This window comes from Coenobita brevimanus, chromosome 38 (assembly GCF_032717465.1).
Source record: "Coenobita brevimanus isolate Jiangsu-jjx chromosome 38, ASM3271746v2, whole genome shotgun sequence".
In the NCBI taxonomy this organism is placed as follows: domain Eukaryota; kingdom Metazoa; phylum Arthropoda; class Malacostraca; order Decapoda; family Coenobitidae; genus Coenobita; species Coenobita brevimanus.
In genome coordinates this window covers 13,827,838-13,839,287 of record NC_136991.1, presented here as the reverse complement: position 1 = coordinate 13,839,287, position 11,450 = coordinate 13,827,838, and positions in this window count along the sequence as shown.

Genomic DNA, 11,450 nt, shown 5'->3' with positions numbered 1-11,450 from the left:
CATTTTTACGTTTTACCTTTTCGTTTTTTTTTTCTCACGGTCCTTTAACTTTCTTCAGCATTCCATTGTTGCTGACTCTACATAAGGACATTACTTCTCTATTTGCGAAGTACATACACGGACTATACATAATCTGCTATTCGTAAGATAATAGAATCATACTTTTCATCTCCTTATATCTCCACTCCTCTCTCACAGCCATCTTTTAGTTTTTCTTTTTTCTCTGCAATGTTTCCCTCTCTTCCTTCGACTCTCTTCTTTCTTTCCCATTTTAGATACTACAGTACTTACTTTCCTTCTCTCTCGCCTCCTTCCTAGTTAAACTAAATCTGACATGTTGTGTACAGTATTTAGTGTCTGAAATATACAGTAGAAGACAACAAACTCGATATTATTCAACATTAATGGCAGGCATGTTTGTACATTTACTTACCTGTTACGCAACTATAAGCTTCAACTGAGCATTGCCTATTTCATGGCCAGTACCTTAGCAAACTACAGTAGGTGATTGATTAATTATACCTACACTCTGTGATTTTTAAGCAGAACTATTGAAAAAGGACAAATAGAGAACAGTATTTCCTCTTCAGTCATTCCTGTATAAATGTCCTATAAACAAAGGTGCATTTCTGTCTTTTTCTAGCTAGCTATATACCAGAACTTTTCCTCATTTTCCTGATCTCACACATGTTGATAATGTCTTTAGTTTGATCACTTTCACCGCAGCAAGTAAATTTGTTAAAGGCCAGGACCTCTCAAACATCTTCATTTCTATATGGTATTCCTTGTGTGTGTGTGTGTGTGTGTGTGTGTGTGTGTGTGTGTGTGTGTGTGTGTGTGTGTGTGTGTGTGTGTGTGTGTGTGTGTGTGTTTTCTCTCAACGTTATTATTAAGACGTTTTCAAGTGGGGGGTTTAGATGCCATCTTCTGCCCTTTACTAGTATAATGCTCCAATAATTTTTAAAATACCTTTGAAGATGAAAATTTCAAAGTGTCTTCGTCCTGAAGGGTCTGATCGGAACTTCCTGTATTGTACACTCCCTGCCTAGACACCGTCTGATGCAGAGCTCTGACTATTCTCTCACTGGTGCTGGACTCAGTCTCATTTACTAGTGGCGATTTTTCGCCTGTTTTCTCAGCTTTTGCCACTTCTGAGACTTAGTCTCTGGCACTGAGAAAGTTTTTTTAGACGTTTTTCCTGGTTTTCCTGGGACTCTGTCTCTGTTTGCCTGAGTGTGATTGGCAGTGTGTTAGTTTTTTTTTTTTTTTTTTTTTTTTTTTTTTTTGCCTGCCGTTAATGTCCCTCACTGTAGTACGACGCCGAACCCTGAAGGGGTGCCGTTAGGGCACTTCCATGAGGGGGGGCCTTTAGGGCCTGGTTATAGGAGACAGTGAGGGCGGCTCTGTTAGTTTAGGGAAGACCCGAAAGGGGCAGTGGCGGGGCCTCCCAGCGCCCTTTAGAGGGCGGGGAGCATAGGTTGCCTGTCACTGTAGGGACCTTGGCCACTTTTGCTGTTTTCTTTTGTGCTGTTTGAGTGGTTGTGTGTGTGAGGTGTGTGTGTGTGTGTGTGTGTGTGTGTGTGTGTGTGTGTGTGTGTGTGTGTGTGTGTGTGTGTGTGTTGTCTGAGTTTTTTTTTTGCTGCTTGTGTGAGCAGTATGAAGGGATCTAGCATCCCTAGGCCCCAGGGGCATTCCCGCCTCCCGCTCCCTCAGTCGAGGCTCTCCAACCCGTGTCCTGCTACAGGCACGAAGCGGGAGCGTCACTTTTCCGACTCAAGCTCCCACTCGTCAGCTCACGAGGTTTCTTGTGCTGACCCCTCTCTACCAAAGTCTACGGGAGTGGTACCTCGCTCGCGTGGTGCCTCTACCCGTTCTGCTAAGGCAGCCCGCCGACATGAGGCTATGGAGGAGGTTGCACCTGCTCCACCCTCTCTCTCTTCCACCAAGGGCACTTCAGCTTCCCTACGTGCAGCTGCCAGCCCTAATCCACAACAAGGCACCCCCGTGAACCGAGCCCTCGGTCCGCAGCCTCGCGCTCCCACCTGCACACCCTCTCACGAGCCTAGGGCGGCTAGGTCTCCTTGTATTCTCAAGCGGCTGGAGGTCCCGTCGGAGGCTCCTGCTGCGACTCAGATCTCCCCCTCTGCTGATCCTGCTCTGCATGAGGATGAGGGTTTCACCCCCGTGGCACGCAAGGGATCGAGGCGTGGTCGCCAGGGAAACGGCCTTTCTCCGGCAGTACGCACTGGGCCTCCTCTCAGGGGTCCCCCTGCTGCTCGTCCCTCCGTGTCAGTAGCTGTGCGTCCGCCGCCCCGCTCTGCATTCCCAGCTTTCCGTGTGCCGGTACAGGACGGGCATGCAACGAGTTACGACGCCGTGGCTGCACTAGAGCGTCACCTGCCAGGGTTACACTGCTCCAACCTCATAGGTCGGGATGGAAGCATACAATTCAATCTTGGCGACTCTCTCAGGGTGTATCCGCTTTTCAGGCAGAGCTTGCTGCCATCCTGGGTGCATTGCGCCACACTCATCACCATCATCATCACCGTGTCGTAATTCACACAGACTCACTTTCCTCCCTTCAGAGGCTAAGATCTTTCTCCTTGAAGGACAACGTCTTTCTTCAGACTGCAATTTTTACTTTCGCATCCCTTCTCGTCCGTAGGGGTGCCACTATTACTCTCCATTGGCTCCCAGGTCATGTTGGAATCAGCGGCAATGAGCGTGCTGATGATGCAACACGCTCAGCTTGCTCGCTTCCTGACGTCACATTTCAACTGCGCCCCAGCCTATCGCACGTCATTAGCACTCTCACTGCTACCATTAGCAGGCTCTCTCGAGAGGAACATCAGCTTTTGGTGACAGAAGGCTCCCGCTCTGCTACATGGTACGCCACCGCCACTTCATATTCTCTTTTGTTACCCTTTAAAGGTATACCCAACTATATTGTAGTGAGGCTCAGGCGCTTACGTCTGAGGTTTCCATGCTACAAACAAATTGTCCGTACAGAGCCAGACCCGTGTACCCATTGTTTGGTCTCATCTGTGGAGCCTCTCATTCACTATCTTCTGTACTGTCCAGCCACTACGATGCTCAGGTCTCACCCTGACACGACTTTTGCTCGGACAGGGGATGATTTCATGGATGCCGCTTGCATTGTTGCACGTGCTCCTCTACAATTATTAATCACCACAGTCAGGGAATACCAACCCCTCGATAATTCAAGCTCGCGCAAGTTAAGCGCATCTCTGATGGGCTCTTTGTTTGCCCGTGTCCCAGCATTGCTCGGACGAATATCTCATAAAAAAAAAAAAATGTATTGTACCGACTATTTCCTTGTTCATTCTCTTCTTTGTTCCTTCTCACCTTTCCTTCTGTTTTATTATCCGTTCTCTCTTTCCATTCTTTCCTTTCATCTTCTTCCCTTCACTATCTCTTGTCTCCTTATTCCTTCACCTCTTCTTGTAATTCTAGCCTCTTTCTTCATTATCATTCGCTGTTCTTTTTTATTCTCTCCTTCCATCTTTACTTCCCTTTTTATCTCTCCCTCCATTCCCAATTCTCTCTTTCCCTCTTTTCCTCCCATCGTTTCCTCCATTATTCTCTTATATTTGATCCCTCTTTTTCCATTTCTTCCTTCATACATTCCATTCACCCTCCATTCTCTTCCCCTTTCTTCGTTCTTGCCCCCCCTCCTCCCCTCTCTCTGTTCTCTCCACCCATCCTCTCTCTCTTTCTCCTTTCCCCCCCTCTCTTGTTCCCTTTTCTCTCCCTCCTTTCCTCTCCCTTCCTTCCCTCTCCCTCATCTCTTCATTCCTCCAGATCATAAAGAAGACTATAATCAGAAAACCATTAATTTCATCCACATCTTCCGCTCTCTCTCTCTCTCTCTCTCTCTCTCTCTCTCTCTCTCTCTCTCTCTCTCTCTCCATTTCCTTTCCCTTCCATGTTTCCCATACTTTTGCATCGTTCACTTTCATACATGTATTTGTTACTGTCTCACTTCTTCATTTCTCTTTCTTTCCTTCCCTTGTCAATCTCTTTCCGTTTCTTCGGTCACTTCTCATACCTTCAAGTCATTTGTTACCTCGTTTCATTGCCGTTCTTTCCTTCACTGTCACGTCACCCTTTATATCGCAAAATTCCTTTATTTTCCTTTCATCTGTGTTTATATAATTACACATTCCACAATACGGCCCTTCTCTCTCTCTCTCTCTCTCTCTCTCTCTCTCTCTCTCTCTCAGCCACTTTTTCTCCACATTTTCTAACATTCCTTCTCTCTCACATTCTCCTTCATCTCCCCTCCGCTACTCTCACCTGTTCTTTCCCACACTTTTTGCGTTCGTTCTTCTCGCGTTCTTCTCTCTTCCTTTCCTGTCCCCTTATCACTTTTCCTTCTCCCTCTCCACCCTGTTCTCTCCTTTTCCCTCCATTCTTTACTTTCACGTTATTCAGTTTCTCCTTTTCCCCTCCGTTCCTCCTTACACGTTCTTTCCTTCTTTGTACAATATCCTGTTTCCCTCTCTTCCTTTCTTCTCCCTATCTTCCCGTTTCCATTCCTCCCAAGTCCACACCTTTCCTCTCTCTTTCTCCCCATCTCCCTTTCGTTCTTTCCGTTCCTCTCACGTTCCCTCCACCTGCCTGGGAGGGAAAACAGCTTCAAATAATTAGCCATAAATCCCGTCCAATCCCAGCCTTTCTCACGTTCTTCGTTACCTCCGCCTCTTACGTTCCTTGACCCCGAAATTCACCGTTCCTTATCTCCCGCCGCACTTACTGCTTGGCCCTCTTATCTCTATGTTCCTTGGCACTCTCTTTCTTCCATTGTTTGTCCTTCGTATCTTTACATTCTTTGGCACTTTCTTATGTTCACTGGTATCTCCTTACGTTCTTTGGCACTACCTTATGTTCTTTGGTGTCTTCCTCTCCTTCCCCTCTACTTATATTCCACCATAGCAGACCCGTCCTATTTATGCAGCAGTTTTAGTGCCATATAGTCCTCTTGAGCTTGGTGCTAGTCCTTATTACTTACTTACATATATTCTTTGGTATTTCCATATTTTTTGGTACTACCTTACCTTCTTTGGCACTTTTTTAAGTTCTCTGGCGCTTTCTTACGGTCTCTGGCACTTTCTTACGTTCTGTGGCATTACCCTAATTTCGTTGGTGCATCCATACATTCTTTGGCACAGTCTTACGTTCGTTAGTGCATTCCTACGTTCTTTGGCACAACCTTACGTTCGTTGGTGCATTGTTACGTTCTTTGGCACGATTTTACGTTTGATTGTACTTTATTACATTCTTTGGGACAATCTTACATTTGTTTGTGCTTTATTACGTTCGTTGGTACGTTCTTACGTTGTTTGGCGCTACCTTACTTTCATTTTTGCTTCCTTATATTTTTTCCACTCATTCTTCCCAATTTCTCTGTATTAACTTTACAGTCTTTCACGCTTTTCTTCTCTTCTTTGGCGCTCTATCGACCGTTCTTTGTCTATTTTATCTCTACGTTCTTTGTAACCTTCTTACGTTCTTTGGCATTCCTTCTTATTTTCCTTTCTACTTCTTTTGCCTTGCTTGACACTTTCCTTCCTACGGTCTTTGTCATTCTGCTTCTCATGTTCATCACATTCCTACGTTCTTTGGTCATTTATTTTGTGTTGTGTAGTTTGTTTGTTTAATATTTGCCCACCTGTTGTGGGACACGGGCAAACTAAGAGCCCGTCAGTTGTGCTGTCTTACGTTCAATGGCAGTTTCTATTTCACGTTCCTCAACCCTCCTTAGTTCGTTCATTCTTTAAGTACTCTCTTGTTTACATTCCTTGGCACCTTTTTTTCATTCTTTGATACCTTCTTAATTTCGCGTTGCATGCTTACGTTCCTTTGTTATTGTTTTCATCTTACGTTCTTTGATATCTTTTGCATTTTTACTCTTGCTTACGTTCTTTGGCAAAGACTCACATTCTTTGGAACCTTCTTACCTTCTTTGGCACTTCCTTACGTTATTTGGCACTCTCATACGTTACTTGGCACTTCCTTATGCTCTCTAACACCTCCTTGCGTTCTTTGTCACCTCCTTACGCTCTTTGGCACATTCTTACCTTCTTTGGCGCCTCCTTACGTTCTTTGGCACCATCTTACGTTCTTTGGCACCATTGTACGTTCTTTGGCACTTTTTACGTTCTTTGGCCCGTCTCATGTTCTTTGGCACTTTATGTTCTTTGGTACTCTCTTATGTTCTCTGGCACTTTTTCACGTTCTCTGTCCTAAAATCTTACTTTCCTTGGTACTTCGATTTTTTTCTGCACCAACGTCTCTTCATTGGTAATCGGACTTCCTTCAGAAGATTCAGTACGTTCCTACATTTTCCAACCATTCTCCATACTTTCCTACTCATTATTTGATCACTCCATATGTTCCTGCCCATCCCGTTATCATTCTAAACGTTCCTGCATATCCCTTGGCACTCCATACGTTCCTCTACATCCTACTGTCTCTTCACACGTTCCCACACAGCTAGTTATCTCACGACACGTTCATGCACATTATGCTATCTCTCTACACGTTCCTACACAGCCAGTTATCTCGCTACATGTGCCTACACAGCCAGTTATCTCTCTGCACATTCCTATACAGCCAGTTATCTCTACACGTGCCTACACAGCCAGTTATTTCTCTGCACATTCCTACACAGCCAGTTATTTCTCTGCACAGTCCTACACAGCCAGTTATTTCTCTGCACATTCCTACACAGCAAGTTATTTCTCTGCACAGTCCTACACAGCCAGTTATTTCTCTGCACAGTCCTACACAGCCAGTTACTTCTCTGCACAGTCCTACACAGCCAGGTATCTCTCTACATGTGCCTTCACAGCCAGTTATCTCTCTGCACGTCCCTACACATCCTACTGTCTCTATACACGCTCCTACACAGCCGCTTATTTTCCCACAGATCCCTTTACATCATCTGTCCTTTATACACACACACGTTCCTTGGCTCGTTCCCCTCTCCCAAAGAAAGACAATCAACCATAAACAATGCTGGGTTGATCTGCAGTCCAGCCTCTGAGTTTAATTACCTCCAGCAATTACATTAATCTGAGAGCTGGCCAAATAACCATTCTTCACCTTAATGACGCCCAGACCTGCTGTGTGAGTGAGCGAGTGTGTGGGTAAGAGTGCGTGGGTGTGTGACGGAAGGGGGAATGTGTGTGTGTGTGTGTGTGTGTGTGTGTGTGTGTGTGTGTGAGAGAGAGAGAGAGAGAGAGAGAGAGAGAGAGAGAGAGAGAGATGAAGTGGATCATTATCTGTGTGTGTGTTTCGTTATTGTTTCAACTAGTGCACGCTTTAGTATTTTTATTTTAGCTATCTACCAACTACATTTTATTAAGCAGAGAGGAAGCCTACTCGGAGTGTCAGTGTTTTATATATATATATATATATATATTGTTACATAGCCTATGATTTCATCATCCTTTGTGTAATTTTAACGCACAGTATGCTGCATGTTTGATCACGAGCGTGTTCTGCCTCAGTCCCCCCCTTCTACCGTTATAGTAGAGTAAGTCGTCCTTTCTGTTATTCAGTGCGGGGTTGTCAACTGTTTGTCCCCATCGCTTCATTTGCGCGTCCTTATTACAAGTTGTATCAAGTTCTGCCGGCCCCTATATAATGAGCTCAGTCTCTGCATCATTGCCACTTAGATCTGCTCCTCATTTTGTTCACATCTCTGTCCTCCCCTGTACAGATATTATTATTGTGAGTGCTCAAAAAATCTCCAAACATCTAGCAGCTGTGTGTAATTTGAGTATAACTGTTGTTGCATTTTTTCTTGTACTGTGTAGCATAAGGTTAATTCTTAGGCCTAGTGAGGTCTTTTTTGATTAATATTGGGTTTTATATCAGTCATTTTAAATAATATTTTGTATCTGTAATAATTTATCTTGCATTAACTGAGCATTACCCGGTGTATTTTCATTTATCAGGGCTGACTTAGATAAATTTACTCCTGCTAATTTCGTGTTAATAGAGGCTATTACAGTTAACCATATATTTAACCTGTTTATTTGCCATTACATTATCCTTATGAGTCCTGAATGTTTTGTTGTTAGTTTGAGCATTAAACTTTAACTTGTAATTTTACCTAACTCTTTTTGTTTTGAACCTGGAACTTTACGGGACAGTAGTGATTTTTAGTATTCTCACTTTAAGTGTACATTATCTTTCTCTGTTCCGTAACATAAATTTGGCGACCTCATATCAGGATATTCAGGATATTATCATAAGGATATTGCTTGATATTTTGTGACTGTTACTTATTCATTATGTCTACTATTACTACACTTGATGAAGCCAAAGATTTTTTGTCAAATGTGCAAACAGTGTGTGATATAGAAAACAGAACAAAGAATGAACTTAAGATTGTTGCTCAACAATTGGGATTTGTTGTTCGCTCTCATCAGTCTAAAGATCAAATTGTTGCCATGATTAATGAAAGCTTGTTTAATGTAACTCCTCGAAATGAGCAAACGCAGATTGAATTAGCTAAGTTACAGCTAGCCCTGCAGGAGGCCCGTGCTAAGGAGGCTGAATTTCAGGCAAAAGCTCGTATTCAAGAGGCTGAGTTTCAGGCAAATGCTAAGGAGGCTGAGTTTCAGGCTCGTGCTAAGGAGGCTGAGTTTCAGGCACAAATTGAACTTGCTAGGATTCAGGCAGACCATGAGTATCGCATGAAACAAGGTGGAACTGGATCATCTAGCTCTGATGATTTTGATGTGGCTAAAAATGTTAAACTTGTCCCTCCTTTTAATGAATCTGATTTAACAAAGTATTTTCAGTTGTTTGAGAGGGTAGCTACAGGTTTTAATTGGCCTAAGGAGTATTGGCCAGTACTCCTTCAAACTGTTCTCACCGGTAAAGCTCAAGTAACTTATGCATCTTTGCCTCGGGATCAATGTGATAATTATGATGTAGTTAAGAGCTTGATTCTTAAGGCCTATGAGCTTGTTCCTGAAGCCTATAGAGTAAAATTTAGGACAACTTACAAGCAAGATAAGCAATCCCATGTTGAGTATGCAAAAATCAAAGAAGATCTGTTAGAGCAGTGGTTAAATTCTAAGAATGTGGATTCTGATTTTGGTAAATTTAAGCAGATGATTTTGCTGGAGGACTTCAAAAGGTGTATTAGTAAGGATGTAAGCCTATATCGTGATGAGAGAAGAATAGATAATTTGTCTGATGCTGCAGTTTTACCTGATGAATATGTTCTCACTCACAAGAGATATTCTAAAGAAAAAGGGAAAGCTGAGAGTAAGTACGTTGCCTCTAATCAGAGTACAGGTAACAGGAAAGAGAATAAAGATGATGTTTCTCATGAAGTAAATACCAGCTTCACCTCTAGATTTCAGAAAAGTAAATGTACTTATTGTAGTAAGCTTGGTCATACTACGGAGAGATGTTTCAGGAGACAGCGTGATGTGAACAAAAAGGAGTCTTTAAATATTCAGTCAATTGGTCTAGTGTCCACTCTTGAGAGTTCCCAGAATTCTTTAACTGAGTTAACTGAACCTGCTTTGAGGGGTAACTTAAATTCTCATGATGGAGCTCCTCTTTTGAGCAGTAACGTGGGTGACACTCTCAAGAGTTCATGTGCTAATTTCCTGTCTGATGGTTTTGTCAGTCCTCTGGACAGTAATGACAGGAAATCAGTTAAAATATATCGTGATACAGGTGCTTGCCAATCCCTTATGCTGACCAGTGTACTAGGCTCTAATGTTAATTCCTCTGATGAAACTGTAATCTTACAAGGTGTAGGGAATAATTACTCCTCTGTCCCTCTGTGCAGAGTGAATTTAGAGTCTGGTTTTGTTAATGGTTCTGTTATGGTTGGGTTGGTTGAGACACTCCCAATGTCAGGTGTAACTTTCTTACTTGGAAATGATATTGGTGGAAGTCATGTGTGTCCAGCTCCTCAGTTGTCTGGTAAGCCAGTGGCTGCGGCCCAGGATTGTGGTGTCCCTGATGTGTTCCCTGCATGTGCTGTCACTAGGGCTAAGTCTAAAGTTACTGGTGATTTAGAGGATAATGATGATGATGATGTTATCCTAGCTGACATTTTTCTTGCTAATTTGGACCTCTCACCAGATGAGGCAGTACCCCGTAGTGTTGATAATTTGTCTCGTCAAGAGTTGGTTGAGTTGCAGGTTGCTGACCCTGAGTTGAAAGGTCTAGCTAACTCTGCTTGCAGTGAGGAAGAGTCAGCTGGTGCTTCTACTTGTTATTATATAAAGTCAGGAGTACTTATGAGGAAGTGGAGACCCCCAACAGCATCAGCCGACTGTGAATGGGAGGTTGTACATCAAGTTGTCATCCCTCGTGTTTGTAGGCAGGATATCATTAAAGTGGCTCATGATTCCAGTTTGGCAGGACACCTTGGAGTGAGGAAGACTGTGGCACGCATTTTGAAACACTTCTACTGGCCAGGTATCTTCAGGGATGTTTCCTGGTATTGTAAGTCTTGTCACACCTGTCAAGTTGTGGGGAAGTGTAATCAGACCGAAAAGGTTGCACCTCTAGTTCCCATTCCTCCTTTTGAGGCGCCTTTCACCCGTGTGTTGGTGGATATTGTGGGCCCTCTTCCTAAGACTTCTTCAGGATTTTCTTATGTGTTGACCATGAATGATATGGCTACTCGTTATCCTGAAGCCATTCCACTTAGAAACATCTCAGCGAAGAACGTGGTTAAGGAAATGCTAGGGTTCTTCACAAAGTTTGGTCTGCCCAAGGAGGTACAGTCAGACCGGGGAAGTAATTTCATGTCGAATGTTTTCAAGCAGTCTCTGAAAGAGTTGGGCATCTCCCAGATCACGGCTTCAGCTTACCATCCCCAGACCCAAGGAGCGTTGGAGAGATATCATCAAACACTCAAATCGATGCTCAAGAAATACTGTTTGGAACATCAGAAAGACTGGGATAAAGGTCTTCCATTCGTCGTATTTGCCGCAAGAGAATCTCCAAATGAATCACTGGGCTTCTCACCTTTTGAACTACTGTTTGGCCATGAAGTAAGAGGACCCCTTAAGTTACTCAAGGAATGCTGGCTGTCGGAGGAAGATGATGTCAACCTGCTGGAGTATGTGATGAAGTTCAAAGAACGGCTGTCCACTGCTTTACAGCTGGCGAGAGAGAATTTAGGAGCTGCTCAGGAGAAGATGAAGACTTGGTATGATAAGAAGTCCAGGTTACGCCACTTTCAGCCAGGAGATCAGGTTTTGATTCTGCTACCAGTTCATGGGCAACCTCTTCAAGCCAAGTTTAGTGGCCCTTATTTCGTGGAGAAGAAACTCAGTGATGTCAACTATGTCATCGCCACACCAGATCATAGAAAGAGCAAGCAACTATGTCACATCAACATGCTAAAGTTATATCACAGGCGGGACGAAAATAATCCA